This window comes from Pseudophryne corroboree, chromosome 2 (assembly GCF_028390025.1).
Source record: "Pseudophryne corroboree isolate aPseCor3 chromosome 2, aPseCor3.hap2, whole genome shotgun sequence".
Classification (NCBI taxonomy): domain Eukaryota; kingdom Metazoa; phylum Chordata; class Amphibia; order Anura; family Myobatrachidae; genus Pseudophryne; species Pseudophryne corroboree.
Window position 1 is genome coordinate 476469416 of NC_086445.1, and position 26353 is coordinate 476495768.

The 26353-nt window shown below is 41.5% G+C and overlaps 1 protein-coding gene and 1 pseudogene across 1 annotated transcript in view; one reads left to right on the forward strand and one right to left on the reverse strand.

Moving 5' to 3' along the window:
• Positions 1 to 26353, forward strand: part of TMEM132E (transmembrane protein 132E) — a 733604-nt gene that overhangs the window by 283182 nt on the left and 424069 nt on the right. The gene's annotated exons all lie outside the window — the stretch shown is intronic.
• LOC135052141 (5S ribosomal RNA) lies at positions 23265 to 23384 on the reverse strand (annotated as a pseudogene).

Below are 26353 nucleotides of genomic sequence, written 5' to 3' on the forward strand. Positions count from 1 at the left end.
AAGAAAGCCAGCTGAAAAGCTAGTAGGTAGTTTTTGTGGTTCATTTGTACACAGGAAGTGGAACTCAGAAAAGAAATGGAAATGACATATGCTGAGATGCAATGAAATAAAAAATATAATTTAAACATTGAAGATAACTTTCTGTGTGATCTAGCACAAATGAAGCCCTGGTTCTTGTGTAACTAACTGGAAGAAGGAAGTCACTCAGGCAGCATGGCATCTGAACAGGGGCATATCTAGAGAGGAGGGGACCCGTGTGCAGTCTCCAGGTGTGGGCCCCCTCCTCTCCTGTCCCGTAGCCGGCAGCAGCGCTGTTAGCGCTCTGTCTGAGTACTAGAGACTCTGACACAGTGCCAGAGTCTATAGCGCATGCACAAGTCTCTGAAAAATTGGCGCAGTGGGCATTTTTTTGGAGACCTGCGCATGACAGTGCCAGAATATCTAGTGCTCCGACAGAGCGCTAACAGCACTGCTGTGGCTGCCGGCTACGAGTCTCGGGATGAGAGGGGACCCATACCTGGACACCAGAAAGGTAATTATATAGCAGAAATGGGTGCAGTGTGTGCGGTGTGGGCCCCCTATAGACCCAGGGGCCTGTGTGCACTGCACACACTGCACCCATTATATATATAAATACGCCACTGCATCAGAAGCCCGAGAGAAAGTGTTTGTGCATTATACACGTAATATGTTCAGTAGTTTAACAACATCATCTGCTATATGGTTCAGGAGGGCATATGTATTAAACTGGAAAAGGCATAAGGAAGTGATAAACCAGTGATAAAGCAGTGTTAAGTGCAAGGTGATAATGCACCAGCCAATCAGCTCCTAACTGTTAATTTACATATGGGAGCTGAGTGGCTGGTGCGTGTATCACCCTGCATTTATCACTGGTTTATCGCTTCCTTATGCCTTATCCAGGTTAATACATCTGCCCCAGGTTTTGCAATTCTCGATTATGAATGTTCTTCAGCTCATTTTCTGGAATACTATTTCTGTAGTTGTTATACAGTATGTATCTTTCATAATACTGGCAAAACTGGGTGATTTTGCTAGCAATATGAATTTTTATTGCTTATGCATCAAAGAAATTCCACCGGCCACAGCTTCCTTGTGTATAGAGCATTTTTATTTTTTCAGCTTTCAATTGTTTTTATGTATTGTTTGTTTTTTTCTTCATTAATTTATTACTGGTACTGTAAAACCAGCTCTAGGCTTTCAGTTTCCCTGCAAGCCGGCTCACACGCATGCGCAAGTCCACAGAGATTTGTCCAGCAAAACAGTATAATTATTATTTATTTTATATAGCAAGTTATAATGCAGAAAATATTTGGTCATTCATATATGTAAATGAACTATTACCGCTCTATGCCAGTATGGCTGCAGCACCAGAATATGGCTGACATACTCTGATACTTTAATAAATTGCAGTCATTTTTTTATTGCTGACAAAAGCAGCAAAAATAAATCCTTCTTATTGCCACATTTTGATAAATAATGTTTTGGGTCTGAGTTTGCAAAAGTGAATATTTGCGATTTTGACACAGGGTTTAAAGCACCAATTTTCTTATAGGGAAAAGAAGGTTGTATATAACTATGTAAAAATCGGCTCTTGAAATTCCTAAGCAAAGTCATGGAAAAATTGTCACATTTGTGACATAGTCCCTATTACATACCTCCGAGTTGTCCTGATTTTTGGCTGGACAGTGCCACTTTTTGGGCACTATCCCACCCACCGACTGCAGTGTACCGCAAGTGGAGAATAGATGTCGTATGCATACGGAATCAGCTCGTGGGTGCAGCATTTCCTGTAAGGCCATGCCCTCTTGCAGAGAGGCCACACCCACTTTAGTGAGGCCACATTCCCTTTTAAGCCACTCAAGACTTCAGATGTTGGGGCGTATACCTATAACATAACTCTCCCTTTAAGTACTACTCAACAGCAAATATAAATCTATACTGAAATTTTGATTTGCTATAGTTCTTCAAAATATGTTTTATTTAATCACAAATTGAAATTTAATGAAATACATCAATGTAGTATTTATTTGTTGATGGCAAAGGATGTGCATATTGTGTTAGCTGTTAGATTGAACAAATAAAACAAGATGATTATGTGTTATTGTCTCTATCTCCAGTATCTCCAAAATAATGTTTGCTGGCGTTGTTGGGATTATTTTTTTAAATCACGCTGTTCACAAACATCATACAGGGATTTCTTCAGATGTGCTGGCGTTGAAGGGGTGTATGAAGCTTTGCAGCCTAGATTTACTTCTTTGCTTTCCTGTTAATTGCCCAGAGAGAACAGTTTGTTAGCAAAAAGTGGAAAATACCCAGTGTGCTGTTAAACAGGAGGTGGCCTCGTTCTATGGACTGGCCAACAGTTACTACTGCATAAAATATTTGAAGAACTTTTTAAGGTCTTGAGCATCAAAGTTCTAATGTTCAGCCCCTTCATGTTTAGGCTGTCAGAGTTGAAGCGGTTAAGCACTTAATGATGTTAGACATGTCCTGGGAATCTTTGGACAGATACTACACGCAACAGAAAGCTCTTACTGAAATGCAAATGCTGTCTCGATGCGAGGGAGAAATCAAAAGCGCAAGTAGATAAAAGCCATTGCTTGTTAGCTGTGTCCTTGCATTTGTCCTGGAAGTGAGCTCGCAACCTTTCTTGTTTCTTGTAGAGGCTGTACAATGTGGTTTTATAACAACCTGCCTTTGTTTTTTGGCAGAGCAGGAATGAAGACCAGATAAATAATTTGTACCAAAAACACAACGAACAATAGGTGTATAATTGCTGATTGCATTTGTCTGCATTGGCTGTTAGACACTGAGCTACTGTCTTTTCAGCTTTAGCAAACTATTTCAAGTAACAATGTTATTGCTCTGCGTTAGACAAAAAAGACAATTAAGCAAAGTACAAAAACATTCATCATCTAAATGAGACTAAATATGTAGAGTACTTGCAGCTATTTAAATGTAAAACTTTAGAATGAATGGACTAGACCATAGGTTTTCAAACTCGGTCCTCAGAACCCCAAACAGTCAACTTTTCCAGGTAACCCAGCAGGTGCACAGGTGTATTAATTACTCACTGACACATTTTAAAAGGTCCACAGGTGGAGCTAATTATTTCATTTGTGATTCTGTGAGGAGACCTGGAAATATGAACTGTGTGGGGTCCTGAGGACCGAGTTTGAGAACCTGTGAACTAGACAGTTACTAGAGAATATGATGTACATTAAAGTGGGCTAGTCATACTCATGCTTGGAAAGTCAGGCGGGCTGGTATAGTCACTTCCTTTTATCTTTAGACTTCTGCTATTGGATTTTCCCTATTAATAACATTCTATCGAAGTTACCACTTTTTAAATAGCTAAATCAGTATACCTGCCAAGTGGCAGTACTATGAAGGGAACAGATTCATCCGTCTAGGATTTCTGAGACCCAGTTAATCCACTTCTTAGACACTCCATTGTGGCACTGTAGTTAGCATTGCTACCTCACAGCATTGGCTTGATTGCAACCAAGGCTCTGTCTGTGTAAATTCTATGATTTATAGTTATTAAAGCATATTTAGCTGGATATCCCCTTAAAACACCCATTTTTAGGGAGTACTTGAAAATATTAAGAATCCCCAGGATTTTAGAAGGAGGGACAGCAGCAGATATTTCTAATATCTGCCACTGTCCCTCCATTGCCGACTGCAAACCAGCTGCCATAGATTTCTAGGGGGCCTGCTAAACTGTCAGATTTGCCAAGCCCTGGAATGCAAAGCCCTGGTCCCTAATAGCACCTGAAGATGGTGTTAGCCCAGCCTATGAGCTGCTGTTATGATGCAAGCGCCGGCCAAAGTGCACGCATTTGCAGTCCAATATTGACGTCGAACCCAGATGCAGAGTGCTATCACTTGACCTCCAAATCGTGCCTGTGTCCCAGAAAGAGTATAATGCTAAATTACAGCAGCAATATCTATTTTCACTTTGTGTATTTATTTAGGCAAAAATAATTGATCACATCCACATTAAAAATACAGATTATGATAAATGTATGATAAATGTTCTACATGTTCTCCTTGTGATCATAGTAGCAATGTTATTTTATGTTGGCTGTTTAGTCTATTAATATACAGTGCATCCGGAAAGTATTCACGTTGCTTCACTTTTTCCACATTTTGTTATGTTACAGCCTTATTCCAAAATGGAATAAATTCATTTTTTCCTTCAAAATTCTACACACAATACCCCATAATGACAACGTGAAAAATGTTTTTGGGAGATTTTTGCACATTTATTAAATATAAAAAACTAAGAAATCACATGTACATAAGTATTCACAGCCTCTGCTCAATACTTTGTTGATGCACCTTTGGCAGCAATTACAGCCTCAAGTCTTTTTGCATATGATGCCACAAGCTTGACACACCTTTCTTTGGGCAGTGTCGCCCATTCCTCTTTGCAGCACCTCTCAAGCTCCATCAGGTTGGATAGGAAGTGTCGGTGCACAGCCATTTTCAGATCTCTCCAGAAATGTTTAATCGGATTCAAGTCTAGGCTCTAGCAGGGCCATTCAAGGACATTTACAGAGTTGTCATGAAGCCACTCCTTTGATATCTTGGCTGTGTGCTTAGGGTCTATGTCCTGCTGAAAGATGAACTGTCGCCCAAGTCTGAGGTCAAGAGCACTCTGGAGCAGGTTTTCATCCAGGTTAACTCTGAACATTGCTGCATTCATCTTTCCCTCTATCCTGACTAGTCTCCCAGTTCCTGCCACTGAAAAACATCCCCACAGCATGATGCTGCCACCGCCATGCTTCGATTGTAGGGATGGTATTGGCCTGGTGATGAGCTGTGCCTGGTTTCCTCCAAACATGACACCTGGCATTCACGCCAAAGAGTTCAATCTTTGTCTCATCAGACCAGAGAATTTTGTTTCTCATGGTCTGAGAGTCCTTCAGGTGCATTTTGGCAAACTCCAGACAGCCTGTCATATGCTTTTTACTTAGGAGTGGCTTCCATCTGGCCACTCTACCATACATGCCTGATTGGTGGATTGCTGCAGAGATGGTTGTCCTTCTGGAAGGTTCTCCTCTCTCCACAGAGGAATGCTGTATGAGGTACAACAGTAATTGAACGTCAACTTCATGATTATTTTTCTACACTATGAAACAGAGTACCATGCTGATTTTTGTGTGTGGTAATAACTAGAGATGAGCGGGTTCGGTTTCTCTGAAACCGAACCCGCACGAACTTCATGTTTTTTTCACGGGTCCGAGCAGACTCGGATCCTCCCGCCTTGCTCGGTTAACCCGAGCGCGCCCGAACGTCATCATGACGCTGTCGGATTCTCGCGAGACTCGGATTCTATATAAGGAGCCGCGCGTCGCCGCCATTTTCACACGTGCATTGAGATTGATAGGGAGAGGACGTGGCTGGCGTCCTCTCCATTAGAAATTAGATTAGAAGAGAGAGAGAGATTGTGCAGAGTCAGACAGAGTTTACCACAGTGACCAGTGCAGTTGTTGTTAGTTAACTTTTATTTATTTTAATATAATATATCCGTTCTCTGCTATATCCGTTCTCTGCCTGAAAAAAAAACGATACACAGCAGCAGCCAGTCACACAGTGTGACTCAGTCTGTGTGCACTCAGCTCAGCCCAGTGTGCTGCACATCAATGTATAAAAGGCAAAGCTTATAATAATTGTGGGGGAGACTGGGGAGCACTGCAGGTTGTTATAGCAGGAGCCCCCAGGAGTACATAATATTATATTAATTTAAAATTAAACAGTGCACACTTTTGCTGCAGGAGTGCCACTGCCAGTGTGACTAGTGGTGACCAGTGCCTGACCACCAGTATAGTAGTATATTGTTGTATGTATTGTATACTATCTCTTTATCAACCAGTCTATATTAGCAGCAGACACAGTACAGTGCGGTAGTTCACGGCTGTGGCTACCTCTGTGTCGGCAGTCGGAACTCGGCAGGCAGTCCGTCCATCCATAATTGTATTACAATATATACCACCTAACCGTGGTATTTTTTTTTCTTTCTTTATACCGTCGTCATAGTGTCATACTAGTTGTTACGAGTATACTACTATCTCTTTATCAACCAGTGTACAGTGCGGTAGTTCACGGCTGTGGCTACCTCTGTGTCGGCAGTCGGCAGGCAGTCCGTCCATCCATAATTGTATTATTATTATAATATATACCACCTAACCGTGGTTTTTTTTTCATTCTTTATACCGTCATAGTGTCATACTAGTTGTTACGAGTATACTACTATCTCTTTATCAACCAGTGTACAGTGCGGTAGTTCACGGCTGTGGCTACCTCTGTGTCGGCAGTCGGCAGGCAGTCCGTCCATCCATAATTGTATTATTATTATAATATATACCACCTAACCGTGGTTTTTTTTTCATTCTTTATACCGTCGTCATAGTGTCATACTAGTTGTTACGAGTATACTACTATCTCTTTATCAACCAGTGTACAGTGCGGTAGTTCACGGCTGTGGCTACCTCTGTGTCGGCAGTCGGCAGGCAGTCCGTCCATCCATAATTGTATTATTATTATAATATATACCACCTAACCGTGGTTTTTTTTTCATTCTTTATACCGTCGTCATAGTGTCATACTAGTTGTTACGAGTATACTACTATCTCTTTATCAACCAGTGTACAGTGCGGTAGTTCACGGCTGTGGCTACCTCTGTGTCGGCAGTCGGCAGGCAGTCCGTCCATCCATAATTGTATTATTATTATAATATATACCACCTAACCGTGGTTTTTTTTTCATTCTTTATACCGTCGTCATAGTGTCATACTAGTTGTTACGAGTATACTACTATCTCTTTATCAACCAGTGTACAGTGCGGTAGTTCACGGCTGTGGCTACCTCTGTGTCGGCAGTCGGCAGGCAGTCCGTCCATCCATAATTGTATTATTATTATAATATATACCACCTAACTGTGGTATTTTTTTTTCTTTCTTTATACCGTCGTCATAGTGTCATACTAGTTGTTACGAGTATACTACTATCTCTTTATCAACCAGTGTACAGTGCGGTAGTTCACGGCTGTGGCTACCTCTGTGTCGGCAGTCGGCAGGCAGTCCGTCCATCCATAATTGTATTATTATTATAATATATACCACCTAACCGTGGTTTTTTTTTCATTCTTTATACCGTCGTCATAGTGTCATACTAGTTGTTACGAGTATACTACTATCTCTTTATCAACCAGTGTACAGTGCGGTAGTTCACGGCTGTGGCTACCTCTGTGTCGGCAGTCGGCAGGCAGTCCGTCCATCCATAATTGTATTATTATTATAATATATACCACCTAACCGTGGTTTTTTTTTCATTCTTTATACCGTCGTCATAGTGTCATACTAGTTGTTACGAGTATACTACTATCTCTTTATCAACCAGTGTACAGTGCGGTAGTTCACGGCTGTGGCTACCTCTGTGTCGGCAGTCGGCAGGCAGTCCGTCCATCCATAATTGTATTATTATTATAATATATACCACCTAACTGTGGTATTTTTTTTTCTTTCTTTATACCGTCGTCATAGTGTCATACTAGTTGTTACGAGTATACTACTATCTCTTTATCAACCAGTGTACAGTGCGGTAGTTCACGGCTGTGGCTACCTCTGTGTCGGCAGTCGGCAGGCAGTCCGTCCATCCATAATTGTATTATTATTATAATATATACCACCTAACCGTGGTTTTTTTTTCATTCTTTATACCGTCGTCATAGTGTCATACTAGTTGTTACGAGTATACTACTATCTCTTTATCAACCAGTGTACAGTGCGGTAGTTCACGGCTGTGGCTACCTCTGTGTCGGCAGTCGGCAGGCAGTCCGTCCATCCATAATTGTATTATTATTATAATATATACCACCTAACCGTGGTTTTTTTATACCACCTAACCGTGGCAGTCCGTCCATAATTGTATACTAGTATCCAATCCATCCATCTCCATTGTTTACCTGAGGTGCCTTTTAGTTCTGCCTATAAAATATGGAGAACAAAAAAGTTGAGGTTCCAAAATTAGGGAAAGATCAAGATCCACTTCCACCTCGTGCTGAAGCTGCTGCCACTAGTCATGGCCGAGACGATGAAATGCCAGCAACGTCGTCTGCCAAGGCCGATGCCCAATGTCATAGTACAGAGCATGTCAAATCCAAAACACCAAATATCAGAAAAAAAAGGACTCCAAAACCTAAAATAAAATTGTCGGAGGAGAAGCGTAAACTTGCCAATATGCCATTTACCACACGGAGTGGCAAGGAACGGCTGAGGCCCTGGCCTATGTTCATGGCTAGTGGTTCAGCTTCACATGAGGATGGAAGCACTCAGCCTCTCGCTAGAAAACTGAAAAGACTCAAGCTGGCAAAAGCACCGCAAAGAACTGTGCGTTCTTTGAAATCCCAAATCCACAAGGAGAGTCCAATTGTGTCGTTTGCGATGCCTGACCTTCCCAACACTGGACGTGAAGAGCATGCGCCTTCCACTATTTGCATGCCCCCTGCAAGTGCTGGAAGGAGCACCCGCAGTCCAGTTCCTGATAGTCAGATTGAAGATGTCAGTGTTGAAGTACACCAGGATGAGGAGGATATGGGTGTTGCTGGCGCTGGGGAGGAAATTGACCAGGAGGATTCTGATGGTGAGGTGGTTTGTTTAAGTCAGGCACCCGGGGAGACACCTGTTGTCCGTGGGAGGAATATGGCCGTTGACATGCCAGGTGAAAATACCAAAAAAATCAGCTCTTCGGTGTGGAGGTATTTCACCAGAAATGCGGACAACAGGTGTCAAGCCGTGTGTTCCCTTTGTCAAGCTGTAATAAGTAGGGGTAAGGACGTTAACCACCTCGGAACATCCTCCCTTATACGTCACCTGCAGCGCATTCATAATAAGTCAGTGACAAGTTCAAAAACTTTGGGTGACAGCGGAAGCAGTCCACTGACCAGTAAATCCCTTCCTCTTGTAACCAAGCTCACGCAAACCACCCCACCAACTCCCTCAGTGTCAATTTCCTCCTTCCCCAGGAATGCCAATAGTCCTGCAGGCCATGTCACTGGCAAGTCTGACGAGTCCTCTCCTGCCTGGGATTCCTCCGATGCATCCTTGCGTGTAACGCCTACTGCTGCTGGCGCTGCTGTTGTTGCCGCTGGGAGTCGATGGTCATCCCAGAGGGGAAGTCGTAAGCCCACTTGTACTACTTCCAGTAAGCAATTGACTGTTCAACAGTCCTTTGCGAGGAAGATGAAATATCACAGCAGTCATCCTACTGCAAAGCGGATAACTGAGTCCTTGACAACTATGTTGGTGTTAGACGTGCGTCCGGTATCCGCCGTTAGTTCACAGGGAACTAGACAATTTATTGAGGCAGTGTGCCCCCGTTACCAAATACCATCTAGGTTCCACTTCTCTAGGCAGGCGATACCGAGAATGTACACGGACGTCAGAAAAAGACTCACCAGTGTCCTAAAAAATGCAGTTGTACCCAATGTCCACTTAACCACGGACATGTGGACAAGTGGAGCAGGGCAGGGTCAGGACTATATGACTGTGACAGCCCACTGGGTAGATGTATGGACTCCCGCCGCAAGAACAGCAGTGGCGGCACCAGTAGCAGCATCTCGCAAACGCCAACTCTTTCCTAGGCAGGCTACGCTTTGTATCACCGCTTTCCAGAATACGCACACAGCTGAAAACCTCTTACGGCAACTGAGGAAGATCATCGCGGAATGGCTTACCCCAATTGGACTCTCCTGTGGATTTGTGGCATCGGACAACGCCAGCAATATTGTGTGTGCATTAAATATGGGCAAATTCCAGCACGTCCCATGTTTTGCACATACCTTGAATTTGGTGGTGCAGAATTTTTTAAAAAACGACAGGGGCGTGCAAGAGATGCTGTCGGTTGCCAGAAAAATTGCGGGACACTTTCGGCGTACAGGCACCACGTACAGAAGACTGGAGCACCACCAAAAACTACTGAACCTGCCCTGCCATCATCTGAAGCAAGAAGTGGTAACGAGGTGGAATTCAACCCTCTATATGCTTCAGAGGTTGGAGGAGCAGCAAAAGGCCATTCAAGCCTATACAATTGAGCACGATATAGGAGATGGAATGCACCTGTCTCAAGTGCAGTGGAGAATGATTTCAACGTTGTGCAAGGTTCTGATGCCCTTTGAACTTGCCACACGTGAAGTCAGTTCAGACACTGCCAGCCTGAGTCAGGTCATTCCCCTCATCAGGCTTTTGCAGAAGAAGCTGGAGGCATTGAAGAAGGAGCTAACACGGAGCGATTCCGCTAGGCATGTGGGACTTGTGGATGCAGCCCTTAATTCGCTTAACAAGGATTCACGGGTGGTCAATCTGTTGAAATCAGAGCACTACATTTTGGCCACCGTGCTCGATCCTAGATTTAAAGCCTACCTTGGATCTCTCTTTCCGGCAGACACAGGTCTGCTGGGGTTGAAAGACCTGCTGGTGACAAAATTGTCAAGTCAAGCGGAACGCGACCTGTCAACATCTCCTCCTTCACATTCTCCCGCAACTGGGGGTGCGAGGAAAAGGCTCAGAATTCCGAGCCCACCCGCTGGCGGTGATGCAGGGCAGTCTGGAGCGACTGCTGATGCTGACATCTGGTCCGGACTGAAGGACCTGACAACGATTACGGACATGTCGTCTACTGTCACTGCATATGATTCTCTCAACATTGATAGAATGGTGGAGGATTATATGAGTGACCGCATCCAAGTAGGCACGTCACACAGTCCGTACTTATACTGGCAGGAAAAAGAGGCAATTTGGAGGCCCTTGCACAAACTGGCTTTATTCTACCTAAGTTGCCCTCCCACAAGTGTGTACTCCGAAAGAGTGTTTAGTGCCGCCGCTCACCTTGTCAGCAATCGGCGTACGAGGTTACATCCAGAAAATGTGGAGAAGATGATGTTCATTAAAATGAATTATAATCAATTCCTCCGCGGAGACATTGACCAGCAGCAATTGCCTCCACAAAGTACACAGGGAGCTGAGATGGTGGATTCCAGTGGGGACGAATTGATAATCTGTGAGGAGGGGGATGTACACGGTGATATATCGGAGGGTGAAGATGAGGTGGACATCTTGCCTCTGTAGAGCCAGTTTGTGCAAGGAGAGATTAATTGCTTCTTTTTTGGGGGGGGTCCAAACCAACCCGTCATATCAGTCACAGTCGTGTGGCAGACCCTGTCACTGAAATGATGGGTTGGTTAAAGTGTGCATGTCCTGTTTTGTTTATACAACATAAGGGTGGGTGGGAGGGCCCAAGGATAATTCCATCTTGCACCTCTTTTTTCTTTTCTTTTTCTTTGCATCATGTGCTGATTGGGGAGGGTTTTTTGGAAGGGACATCCTGCGTGACACTGCAGTGCCACTCCTAGATGGGCCCGGTGTTTGTGTCGGCCACTAGGGTCGCTAATCTTACTCACACAGCTACCTCATTGCGCCTCTTTTTTTCTTTGCGTCATGTGCTGTTTGGGGAGGGTTTTTTGGAAGGGACATCCTGCGTGACACTGCAGTGCCACTCCTAGATGTGCCCGGTGTTTGTGTCGGCCACTAGGGTCGCTAATCTTACTCACACAGTCAGCTACCTCATTGCGCCTCTTTTTTTCTTTGCGTCATGTGCTGTTTGGGGAGGGTTTTTTGGAAGGGCCATCCTGCGTGACACTGCAGTGCCACTCCTAGATGGGCCCGGTGTTTGTGTCGGCCACTAGGGTCGCTAATCTTACTCACACAGCTACCTCATTGCGCCTCTTTTTTTCTTTGCGTCATGTGCTGTTTGGGGAGGGTTTTTTGGAAGGGACATCCTGCGTGACACTGCAGTGCCACTCCTAGATGGGCCCGGTGTTTGTGTCGGCCACTAGGGTCGCTTATCTTTCTCACACAGCTACCTCATTGCGCCTCTTTTTTTCTTTGCGTCATGTGCTGTTTGGGGAGGGTTTTTTGGAAGGGACATCCTGCGTGACACTGCAGTGCCACTCCTAGATGGGCCCGGTGTTTGTGTCGGCCACTAGGGTCGCTTATCTTTCTCACACAGTCAGCTACCTCATTGCGCCTCTTTTTTTCTTTGCGTCATGTGCTGTTTGGGGAGGGTTTTTTGGAAGGGACATCCTGCGTGACACTGCAGTGCCACTCCTAGATGGGCCCGGTGTTTGTGTCGGCCACTAGGGTCGCTTATCTTTCTCACACAGTCAGCTACCTCATTACGCCTCTTTTTTTCTTTGCGTCATGTGCTGTTTGGGGAGGGTTTTTTGGAAGGGACATCCTGCGTGACACTGCAGTGCCACTCCTAGATGGGCCCGGTGTTTGTGTCGGCCACTAGGGTCGCTTATCTTTCTCACACAGTCAGCTACCTCATTGCGCCTCTTTTTTTCTTTGCGTCATGTGCTGTTTGGGGAGGGTTTTTTGGAAGGGACATCCTGCGTGACACTGCAGTGCCACTCCTAGATGGGCCCGGTGTTTGTGTCGGCCACTAGGGTCGCTAATCTTACTCACACAGCTACCTCATTGCGCCTCTTTTTTTCTTTGCGTCATGTGCTGTTTGGGGAGGGTTTTTTGGAAGGGACATCCTGCGTGACACTGCAGTGCCACTCCTAGATGGGCCCGGTGTTTGTGTCGGCCACTAGGGTCGCTTATCTTACTCACACAGCGACCTCGGTGCAAATTTTAGGACTAAAAATAATATTGTGAGGTGTGATGTGTTCAGAATAGGCTGAAAATGAGTGTAAATTATGTTTTTTGAGGTTAATAATACTTTGGGATCAAAATTACCCCCAAATTCTATGATTTAAGCTGTTTTTTAGGGTTTTTTGAAAAAAACACCCGAATCCAAAACACACCCGAATCCGACAAAAAAAATTCGGTGAGGTTTTGCCAAAACGCGGTCGAACCCAAAACACGGCCGCGGAACCGAACCCAAAACCAAAACACAAAACCCGAAAAATTTCCGGCGCTCATCTCTAGTAATAACGTATACCTTTGTTAATCACCTAAAAAAAATTGGGATATCTAATGTTGATTGAACCTAGCATTTTTAAGTATTTTAGAAAAACATGCGTTTTAGCCGTAACTCAAAATGTAAGGCAGATAAAGTGATTTGGGTTGGATTTTTGGATTCAGAAGGAAGAGCTACCTTAGGGGTGCAAATCTTGTGGTGATTCCTTAATAAACACCCGTTATCACGGGTGTTTATTAAGGAATCACCACAAGATTTGCACCCCTAAGGTAGCTCTTCCTTCTGAATCCAAAAATCCAACCCAAATCACTTTATCTGCCTTACATTTTGAGATAAACTGGATAAAGAAGCCGCGATTAGTAAATAATTTAGTACATTTAGAAATCAATATTTAATAAACAAATTGTCTGACAGTCGAGATACTTGGCAGAAATAGTTGTGTTGATATCCTTTCTTAACTAGAAAAAAAAATCATAAAAATCTTAGATGGGTGGTGGACACGCCTGGTTGAACTGACATGGAATGACCACACATTTATATCTGCCCCACCTGCAGTACAGCAAGGCTTTGCACACACTTGCTTGTTTTGCTTTGCTCTCATTTCAGGGGTACATTTACTAAAGCTTCTAAAAATGAAAGGTTGTGATGTTGCCCATAGCAACCAGTCAGATTCTGTCCATAATTTTCTAGGATGCAGTAGACAGAATAGACATAGGGGTGTATTTACTAAGCCTTGGATGGAGATAAAGCAGACGGAGATATATGACCAGCCAATCAACTCCTAACTGCCATGTCACAGGCTGGGTTTGAAAAATGACAGGAGCTGATTGGCTGGTACTTTATCTCCGTCCGCTTTATCTCCATTCAAGGTTTAGTAAATAGACCCCATAGTCTGATTGATTGCTATGCAAACATAATCACTATTCATTTTTAGAACCTTTAGTAAATTTACCCCTCAGAATCAGCCCTAGTGTGACTTGGGGATTGTGATAGTGAAGTGAGAATTGTAGAAAGACTTTAAGTGTATGAGAATATTCTATTAAGAGACTGTCAGGCTTTATGTTACAGCAGGTGTTTATGTTATATGCATTCCATTATTATCCTCTACAATTTCGTAATAATCTTTTCTATCCTGTCCCCAAAGCACAGTGACAAGAACCATCTTTCTTTTTACAATTCTCCTGAATCTTTTTCCTCCGTGTGTTATTAGCATTAGGCAGAAAATCACAGCAGGAAAAGAGACAGATAAAAAAACAATTTAAGAGAAAGTATATACAGTATAGAAGAGGAAGAAGTATAATATATACTGTAGATACTCAGTATATACTATTGAATCATACAAGCACATGTTGCAGTGACTGTTGCACATAAGATATGTTTTTTTGAGGAAGCTATAATTTACAAAAGCCACACCCATAATCAAAGCTTTACATTTTCCTTTAACAAGCTCTTTCACATTTTATGTTTGGAATAAGTCTTTGAAGTATTCTGCATTTAATGTTTAGCAATTTAATAGATGCTTTACAAAATCATTTCTAAATCTTGCAATAATGAGGCTTTTAAGCCTATGCACCTGTTCCCAACCTTCTAAGTAAATAATTGTGCTGTCCATCTTTAATAGTTGCTTATATTTTTGACCTACCTGTACTTCATTTAATCAACTGCTCTTGTCTTGACCTGCGTGTGACTGGTTAATACAAAATACACAACAGCATGCACAGCCTGTTCCCTGAGGTGATGTAAATATGTTGACTGCTGTGAGTCAGGACAAGAAAAAAGGGGAGTGAGTGAATGTTGTTACCTTCAGCTCACTGACTTATGTCTTTTGTTTGGTCTGTGTGGAGGGGGTGACATGGAAGAAGCAATCAAAGCTGTAACCTCTGGCCAACAGAATGAATGAAATGAGGCTGGATGAGGGCCAGAAATCCAAGTTGCTCTATAATTACCTGGAGTGAGCAGGCAGTCCAACAAAATCTCTCTGGACTTCAATTGGATTCTAGAGCTCAGCAGCCTGGTCACATAGCTCATGTTATTTAACATTCTCCTGCTGCGGCTGCTGCGGCTGTTGTACAGTATACTGTAGGCATAGAATGACTGCTCACTGCAATTCTCTTCAGTTCATGGTAGCATGTATACAGTATGTAAGCACAACTTTTACTAGGTTCTTCTGATAGATTTACATATATTAGAAAACACTAAATAATTATCATTTTTTTCTATTAATGTTATTGTTTATACAACACATCGTTCTCCATATATCATATATCATTCTCCATATCGTATATCATATATCGTTCTCCATACATATGCCGTATAGTATATCAAATACTGCTGCGATGAAGAGAACGAGTGAAATGAATAAACTTTTACTTGGAGTGGGCTGCTAGCATATTGACATTCAGTGTATGCACACTCATGTATAATGAGCTTGCACCTAATGCAGTTAGTGCACCTACAGTATCTGCAGTTGACACCTACCTGCTCCCACAAATTCATAAGGACAAATGAGTGGTCTCTGGCTCAGGTAGGCCTTATTCAGCAGAAGAAATTAAGTTTGTGAAACATCAATCTATAACTGCATAGTGCAGTGAGAAATTATGTCCTGTAGCCAGAGTAAACAACCAGATGACAACTTCATAAAGGTATGTACTATACATACTATCATCATCTGGACTCTGGTTGCCCTCTGTCATGGTCCAGTGCCATGGTCCATTCATCTTATTGTTGTAATTATACAGCTATTTATTTTTAATAGTGGAAACATATTCCATTGCACATACAAGATCTTATGGGCAGGGCCCTCTATCCTCGTTCTACCCCATAGCATGTCACTTGTGTTCTTTGTCTTCTACAGTCCATTCACCCCTCTGATACTGTATGCTTGCCATTACCTTGCAAGCAGACTCATTGAGTGATGAACCGTCTCCCCTCTCGGCAACTTACCACTGCATGCCATATAAGCTAGTAAGTTGCCCAACCCTAGACCCGCATCTGTATTCTGCCTACTCATTTTATTGTTGTATGTTCCTAAATACAGTATGCCAATTTACTTTGTCTTGTACGTAAGTTACATTGAAACTATGTATATTCCTTGTATAGTGCTACAGAAACTTTGTGGCATCTTAAAAATAAAAGACAGGAATTATTGTAATGAAGGATGATACATAGGCTGCAGGCTTGAGGTTTATGGATGATTGTTGTGTTGTCAAAGAAATAAAGCTGTCAGGCAGGTAACTTCTGTTGACTGGTAGAAAGATTAGCTCAATTTTTGAAAGATTGGGTTTTAGTTGGTAAGAGTACATTGAACATGATGTAGCAGAAAGACAATCAGTCTCACAGATCAATACAGATTGTGTGTGAGAGACAGAGAGAGAGAGAGAGATAATTTGAATAAAGATCTTAAATTTAGTATAGAGATTAATCTAAATTATTTCAAATTATTTTATTAATTTTCCAGGAGACATGGTAGATAGATGATGATGATAGACAGATGATAGATAAGAGCAGAGGACCTGTGACTGAGCCTGCCTGTGGTTCTCCCACTTGTAAAGGAAGGAGGTCTATCCACAAAAATGAACTCTGAAAATGTAATATAAGTAATAGGATAAGGACTAGGATAGGACAGTGTCCCAAAGTTCTATGGAATCTAGTGTTTTTATGAGAAGACAGTGGTCCATAGTCTCTGCAGAAAGATCAGGAAAAATTAGTAATAATTAGTGGACTTTTGATTTAAGAGCATTGTCCACCTCTGGGCCGATTCAGTTAGCAGTAGATTCCATTGTTATGTACTTGTGGGCTAACATTACGTGCATTTTGTCAGATATGTTCATGAAGCATGGTCAGGATTCCCTTGCAGTTCAATTGCTAATGCTAAATTGTGGATATTGCACTTTAATTCTACAGTGTGCAATATATGTGAAGTACATGAGTAGGGAAATCATCCTGAATACCTTAAAAAGTGCCAAATAAGATAACACAGAACAGTGTAGAAGGCTGTTAGTGTCCATAAGCAAAGCACTGGAGACAGTTCAATGGTATCAAATGGCTGATTTTTGCAACTTTTTAAAATGATGAGTATTTCAGCAAATTAACTGTTTAGAGTATTGTGAGAGACATTAAAGTGTCTCTATAGTGATATTTAAGTTTATATATCTATATTTGCATAGTTTTGAAGTTGGAAAAAAATACACCTTAAACTCACAACTTCAAATTCAAAAAACCCTTTCCCATCAATGCAGCCCGTTATTTACAGTACATGTCCCACATCATTTAGCCCATGTTTCTGCCTTTTGGTGAAATTCACTTGAATAATTACATATTTTCCTATTTAAAACCTCTAATTATATTATTATTCATTGGGAGATGTGTCCCAAAGTTACTGCATGATACCCTGACACCATTGCTTTAAAATAAGTATTTTTCTCTACTTTTCACCTTGTCTGGAGCTGCAAAGTAAAATCTATCTTAACAACCATTGAGGCCTGTTTACTTAATTGATTAGCAAAAAGTTGTGGCCGTGTGTTTTTAAACCAATTTAAGCAATTTTCTGCTAATTCCTGGTAAGTTGAATCAGCCCCGGTCAGTGCAGTCTTAGTCGAGTGAGCATTAGGAATGTACATTTGTATACATGATACTGTAGGTACAGTATCAGCACACATCGATAGCTTTGCAAGTATTGACTATACCAGTTCTAAACTTTCTCCTTTTTTTTTATTCAACATTTTTGTTTCTTCCTACATTACATGTCGTTGACTTCTCTTTCCTTTGTGGTTTTTGAACTGACTTCTACCATACTGTTTATTACAGGGAACAAAAAAAACCCACACAGGACAGAAAATGTAACTGCCCACATTCAGTAGTATGAGCTGTGTTCAGCAAATTGCAGATGGGATCAGTATGAAATACTTACAATCAAAATCCCAACGGTCAAAATCCTTACAACAATTGGCCGACAGTCAAAATCCCGGCAAAATACCGGGATACAAGGTCAAAATACCGACACTTAAATACCGACACTTAAAATATTGACAAGGTCAAAATACCAACGTTTAAAATGTAGACAGGTCAAAAAGTCGACGCACGTTCATTGTTTTTTGTGTGTATGTCGACATAAGTTGACATGGACACTGTATAAGTGTACTGTTTCCCCATTCATGGCTCGCACTTCGGGCACACTATTATATTCTCCCTCCAGGTCCACTGGGAAGGTAAAGTATGAACAAGTCGGTTTCAATAAAAAAGTCATGAAAAACTCATGTCGACTTTTTGCCCTGTCAGCATTTTAAATGTCGGTATTTTGACCTTGTCAGTATTTTAAACATGTCGGGATTGTGACCTTGTCGGGATTTTGACCGTCGGTCAATGGTTGTAGGGATTTTGACCGTCTGGATTTTGATTGTAGGTTAATTGACCGCATCCCTTGCAGACAGTGTATCACAAATGTAGATAAATACCATCTGGAAGCAGCCTTAGAAATTATATTTTATTGTGAAATCAGACTATTAAATGGCTTGCTTATAGCGTAAGAATTGCTTCCTGGTATGCTTTATATACAGTGTTTGTTTACTTTTGTGCACACTTCAATATTAGCCTGGGTCCATGACTTGTAAACATATGATATTCATCTCTTTATATGAAAATATCATAGAGCAAGGAATAACTAAAGGCCCATACACACGGTGAGATTTGGGCTAAGCCCGATTCTCACTATGCGACAGGGGCTAGGTCGACATCGCAAGCACATAATGAGTGTGTTTGCGATACTGACTATCTGCGATTTTGGCTGTCAGTTTTGACTATCTCTTCTATAGAGATAGTCAAAATTGACTTGCCTGCACAGACTATCTATTCTTGCGATGCCGACCGCGCGGGACCGCGCATTGGCATCGTATCGGGATCACAAGGTGACTTTCACCTTGCCATCTGCACTAACTTTTCTTACGATTTTGACTATATAGTCAAAATCATAAGAAAATATCTCACCGTGTGTACACACCATAAGACTGATTGGTTTATCATATAGCCACTACTTGCTTCGTGTTCTTTGGGGTGAAGGCTAATTTTTTGCTAGGTTAATCCTTTACGGGCCACCAGAATAGGTCTTATTTAATAATATACCAATCTAAAATGTAAACAACTCCTCAGTATATTAGATGTACAGTGGTGCGATACCTGGTGCCCTGCTCCCAAAAAAGGAGCATGACATCGGGGGAAGGGGCATGTCCTGCATTCCTGGAGATGATGGACTGCCCCTGGAGACTCTGCCTGCACTCTGGTTCCTCAGTGAAAGGAGCCGGGCACTGCACAAAAATCTTACAGTGTAGTATCCGGTCACTGAGAAGGGCCCAGCATTTTGGTGCTACCCTCTGGAATGGTGACCCCTAAGTGTGGTCTGCTTCCCCCCCCCCCCTCCCCACACACACACACACACACCACCCTAGAAATGCCAGTGTAATTTGTATTATAAAAATTCTTCCCTTTGTCTGTTTTCTATTGTATTATTACCTGTATTGGAAAATGACGCATCATGTGAACTTTGCAGTAGAAGAGCAATAATGGCTTACCTCCTGGCAGTTGTCAAGTGCCAACACCTCAGTCTCAGATTTGCTTTGCAGAGATGCAAAACACTTAAAAAATCACATCCTACGAGTGAGAGTAGTTTCTGACAGCAAATACTGAAATTCAATGGGATCTTGTTGCCTCTGGTCCTTCCAAAAGATAACAAGAAGGAGAAGCAATGTAATTATTCAGAAAGGTTATATAGACAACTAATAAGTAATAACCTTTCAGTTTTATGGCTCTCGCTCTTACTGCGTGGTTTAGTGTGGGAAAAGAAAATCATACAAGGTTTATGTATTAGGAGCTCATCCCCACTAAGGAGCAGTATAATTAATAAGCACCACTCACCAAAGTGCTCTCTTTGTGGATATACAAGTGGTAACGCATTCTGCCATGGTAACAATTTAGATAAAACATTTATGTGCTTTGTTGAAATGAGTTTTACACATTCTTAATGGGAAGGAAATCTGTCAGATGCATGTGGTATTGTAGAGATGTGTGAGTGACTGGGGAATTAACTGACAGCAGGAAAGCAGAAAGTAGTAATTAAATATTTAATTGAATGCTAAGTGTATGTCAGCAGTATTGTCATTTGTTATTGAAATAAGTGCCATAGAGGAGGTCACTCATATATCTAATTCCTTTCAACTGTCCTGATTCACAGACCTCAGAATGGGTGGGGCTTACACAACACTGCTTGGCATTTGTTCCAAAGTGGGTGTTTCTAGGCTATGGAGGTGGAGTTTGGGCAGATTGTTCTGATTTTGCATGTCTAATTGATGGGAGTATGTTGTAACCATTATTACAGCATGATCTTTCTCTTCATATAGAAACCTGACTTCATGTATGCAGAAAAAAATGCTCCCATATCATATGCCCCCTTTATCATTATCATATGCTCCCTTATTTACTAAGGTGTGGTAAAGGAGGAGTGGTGGATGATGTTCATGCAGTCCTTTGTTCTGTGGATAATTACAGCTTCACTGACTGTAAGACAGGCTTTATGTGCCCACCAAGGGCAGGGAGAGCTTGTTTTACGTTCAGATATACTTAAATACAAATCAGTTAAGGAGGTGTTTTTCAAAGGAAGGTAAGCTGGATACACACGATAATGTTTTGGCTATGTTAAGATATTCTACAATATTTCCCTTAAAATTCCCTGAGCTTCTGAACAAACAAAATGGTGCATAAACACAGTAAGATACTGTATAGCATAAGATTTAGCACAATAGATTTTGCATAAGGTATAGCATAGATATGGCTTCTCAGTTTATTGTGATGACGGAAATTGGATACAATATCGTATGTTAACATACACACGGTACAATGGGGGTAATTCCAAGTTGATCGCAGCAGGAAATTTTTTAGCAGTTGGGCAAAACCATGTGCACTGCAGGGGGGGCAGATATAACATTTGCAGAGAGAGTTAGATTTGGGTGGGTTATTTTGTTTCTGTGCAGGGTAAATACTGGCTGATTTATTTTTACACTGCAATTTAGATTGCAGATTGAACTCACCCCACCCAAATCTATCTCTATCTGCACATGTTATATCTGCCCCCCCCCTGCAGTGCACATGGTTTTGCACAACTGCTAAAAAATGTCCTGCTACGATCAACTTGGAATTACCCCCAATATGCACTAGATAGTGTACTATCTAGCAAAAATGGAGATGCATGTTCATCCGACATAGAACATCGTATACAACTCGCAGGAGCGCCTCCCCTGCAGTGCACATGGGGGGGTCATTCCGAGTTGTTCGCTCGTTGCCGATTTTCGCTATACTGCGATTAGTCGCTTACTGCGCATGCGCAAGGTTCGCAGAGCGCATGCGCTTAGTTATTTTACACAAAAGTTAGGTATTTTACTCACGGCATAACAAAGCTTTTTCATTGCTGTGCTGATCGTAGTGTGATTGACAGGAAGTGGGTGTTTCTGGGCGGAAACTGGACGTTTTATGGGAGTGTGTGGAAAAACGCAGGCGTTCAAGTTGCAAAACGTGGGAGTGGCTGGAGAAACGGGGAAGTGGTTGGGCAAATGCTGGGTGTGTTTGTGACGTCAAACCAGGAATGAAAAGGACTGAGCTGGTCGCAATGGCTGAGTAAGTCTGGAGCTACTCAGAAACTGCGGGGTAATCGTTACGAGAAAATTAGCAAAGCTTTCGTTAGCAATTCTGCTATGCTAAGATACACTCCCAGTAGGCGGCGGCTTAGCGTGTGCAATGCTGCTAAAAGCAGCTAGCGAGCGAACAACTCGGAATCACCCCCATGGTTTTGCCCAACTGCTAAAAAAATTCCTGCTGCGATCAACTTGGAATTACCCCCATAGTGCATACACACAGTGCAATATAGTGCACTATATCACACTCTATCTAGATATTGTGCGTTATAGTGAAAAAATGGCACCGTGTGTACCCAGCCTTAGACACCAGAAATTCACTCATGGCCTCAACCTAAAACACTCTAACACTAACAAATATCCTTAAAGCTATCATTAAGTATGATATGTGGAATCCAATATAACCAACCCAATGTACTGTTATTACCCAGTTTTGTTTTATCACTGTTTCTATTTGTAACGCTCAGCAGAATTTGCTGCAATATATAAGAAACTGTTAATAAATAATAAGTACTGTATTGCATTGCCAAAGCAATTGCCGAAATAGGGTTCACTGATTCTATAAATATACTCATATTTAATTCTGTAAATATTCTGTACTCATAATAACCTACTTTGAATCCTGTAATAATATATGCTCTTATTTTCTATCCTAATACACTTGGAGGGGCAATAGCTCAGAATCTGGATTGTCTACATACAGTATTAGTATAGGAATACATATAAGGAGGGGTGTGATACAGGATGCCGGCGGTCACATGACCAACACCGGATCCCAATAATTAGAATGCCAACACGGGACAGGGTAATTATTTTACTCCTCCCCTGATCCTAACCCACTTGAGGTGGCGGCTAGGGCTAACCTCCTGTAGTGCCTAACCCCAATACTTACCTTAGGGATGTTGGTGTTCGGTGTTCTGGCATCGGCATTCCGAGTGGTGTCGAATTCTGGTGTCGATCACATGACCGCTGGGAATCCCGACTGCAGGGATGCTAACTGCATAAATAACTGGTGATAAATAATAAATATTTTAGCAGTTCCAAATTTCCTTGTTTTAGCCCATTTCTAGTTTGAGAAAGAAGCTTTTTTTGGGACCGCACTAGTCTTACAATAAATTTCTAATGCCCTCTGAAAGACTGATTTATGATGCTAAATTGCGTTATGGATACAGCAACTTTGTGCATATGGAAAAAATCCTTTTTGCAAATATTTGTTGCTATCAGTGGTGCTCCCTAGAGTCAAGAAGAGTATCAACTAAGAAAACCCAACAAAAAAGAGTTGGAAAGTAAACTCTTGTGTGGGAGCACTCAATTCAGAGGATTGGATATATATTAATCAATTCTGATAAAACATAATTTTATTAATTCATTATTAAAATATCATTATAGGAGTAAATTGTACGTAAGATAGTATAGCTACGCGAAAGTATAACACTGTATTGTGTGCAATTCATGTGGTTTTCAATACCACAATAAAAACATCAGGATTAATTAGTCGTAGAGAATTAAATCATAAGTCATACAGAACCGAATGCCAATTGGTATTATTGGGGATCACTCTAGATCGGGCAGAATAATTTTTTGCAGTACCAGGGTGTTCCAGGGTGGTCTCCCATCTGAGTACTGACCCGGCCCTCCACTGCTTGGCTTCCAAGATCAGACGAGATCGGGCATCTCCAGCGGGGTATGTCCGCAATTTCTTAATCTGCCCGTTCAGTCAATCCCAATACCCGTATCGCCAGAGTTGTATATCAGAGGTGAACTGAATCAGTCGTGTGTTCAGTGTCTAAATGTATCTTATGCCCATAGAAATGAAATCGTAGCAATATTAATCAAATGCAGTAATTATACACAGGGGCGTCCACTGTGCATTTAGACAAAATTACATTAAGGACAGTTAGCATATACAAAAAATTCTATGCAAGGGCGTCCACTTGCATTGCCGGGATATGATGATGATATATAATCAGGCGACAATTATAGCAAACCTGTTGCTGTAAACAATATATAGTATATGTGGCCTCTAATAATTTATATCACACACACCCCAAAGACAAAATCTCACTGTATATGAGCCTCTCAGTCCTGATGATATATTTGCAAAAAAAATTTTCCTTTTTTTAATTTTTTTAAAACATCATGTCAGAGAGACTAAAGTGAGAGAGAGAGAGAGAGCAAGAAACAGCTAGGGATATTCTATGATATCCACAGCAGAAGATAATGCACATAGAAATAATTGAGTAGCAATTTGCTGCAGGTTTACAGCTAGTAAACTTCTTTGGGATTCTTCGTGCAATAATTTGCCGTATTTAGGAATATACTAGTTCGCTCCCAATACCTATTAGATACCATATAAGTCCAGCACCTTTTGGAGCAGTCGGAATATGTGTATGCACTATGATAATCAGATAGCTATAAAACTCAGGCTATCATTGATAGACATATAGAAACAGTGCATGGAATTGGTTACATTATGTAATGCACACACACACATATAGGCAGCATCTAAGTATTTTAAGGCAAATTAATAGCCTATTTGGGCTGTGATAAATATGCTGAAAAAAATAGGGAGTTTTAAAGTATGGTTTATGTGTTAATACGATACCAATCCCAAGGGACTGCCTGTGGAGAACTGCCGTTGGTAGTTCCTGTTGGTAACAGGGCTCCGGAGGTGCAGTGAAGCCGAGTTCGTGTGCTGGCTTCAGTGGGTGAGGTTTGAGGCGGTTGTCAGCTATTTCCTAACGCTGCCAAGGTTCGCTGCTCTACAGCGTGTGGTAGCTGTGTGTCTCCCTGCTCTCAGCGGCTAGTCGCCGTTGCCCGGGTAACTGTCCTGGAGTTCCGGTTAGTGCGATCACGTGTGCGCACCACGTGACCGCATGGGGAGATGACGTACATTTCGCAGTGTAGCTTGATCACAGAACGTAGTGTGATCAGTAGGAGTTTCTTATTTAAGGACAGTGCTGAATGCTCATTGGGTATTACGTTATGATGGACACTTTATTTCACCTATCCTTGAGTTTGTAAGGACATCAGCCAGAGTGAGGGGAGAACGTGATAGTCTACACACAAATATATATCCCCTATGATTGACATATAATTATTCAATGAAAAAAATATTATTATATATGCCGGTTTAGTAGTTAATTATGGTTATAATATTAAATATAATAATTAATAAAGGTGCACATTTCTAACAACATGATAATAAATAATGAGATTTAAAATCTAAACGCTGACAATTTAAAAGGTTATTTAACCTGGGGGTGATATGGAGATAACGATGTACGTATCATTTGTACATATCTATATATTAACTGGATGGGCAAGGTGATATGAAGGAATATAAATAAATAAAATTGTATTTAAAACCCTATATAGTGAATAAGATGTGAAATATATAAATTATGAGTATAACTATGTATTAATAAATAAATAAATAATAAATTAATAATTATAATTAAGTATAGGAATAGTAATAAAATATATAGATATGTACAAATGATACGTACATAGTTATCTCCATATCACCCCCAGGTTAAATAACCTTTTAAATTGTCAGCGTTTAGATTTTAAATCTCATTATTTATTATCATGTTGTTAGAAATGTGCACCTTTATTAATTATTATATTTAATATTATAACCATAATTAACTACTAAACCGGCATATATAATAATATTTTTTTCATTGAATAATTATATGTCAATCATAAGGGATATATATTTGTGTGTAGACTATCACGTTCTCCCCTCACTCTGGCTGATGTCCTTACAAACTCAAGGATAGGTGAAATAAAGTGTCCATCATAACGTAATACCCAATGAGCATTCAGCACTGTCCTTAAATAAGAAACTCCTACTGATCACACTACGTTCTGTGATCAAGCTACACTGCGAAACGTACGTCATTTCCCCATGCGGTCACGTGGTGCGCACACGTGATCGCACTAACCGGAACTCCAGGACAGTTACCCGGGCAACGGCGACTAGCCGCTGAGAGCAGGGAGACACACAGCTACCACACGCTGTAGAGCAGCGAACCTTGGCAGCGTTAGGAAATAGCTGACAACCGCCTCAAACCTCACCCACTGAAGCCAGCACACGAACTCTGCTTCACTGCACCTCCGGAGCCCTGTTACCAACAGGAACTACCAACGGCAGTTCTCCACAGGCAGCCCCTTGGGATTGGTATCGTATTAACACATAAACCATACTTTAAAACTCCCTATTTTTTTCAGCATATTTATCACAGCCCAAATAGGCTATTAATTTGCCTTAAAATACTTAGATGCTGCCTATATGTGTGTGTGCATTACATAATGTAACCAATTCCATGCACTGTTTCTATATGTCTATCAATGATAGCCTGAGTTTTATAGCTATCTGATTATCATAGTGCATACACATATTCCGACTGCTCCAAAAGGTGCTGGACTTATATGGTATCTAATAGGTATTGGGAGCGAACTAGTATATTCCTAAATACGGCAGATTATTGCACGAAGAATCCCAAAGAGGTTTACTAGCTGTAAACCTGCAGCAAATTGCTACTCAATTATTTCTATGTGCATTATCTTCTGCTGTGGATATCATAGAATATCCCTAGCTGTTTCTTGCTCTCTCTCTCTCTCTCTCTCTCTTTCTCTCTCTCTCTCACTTTAGTCTCTCT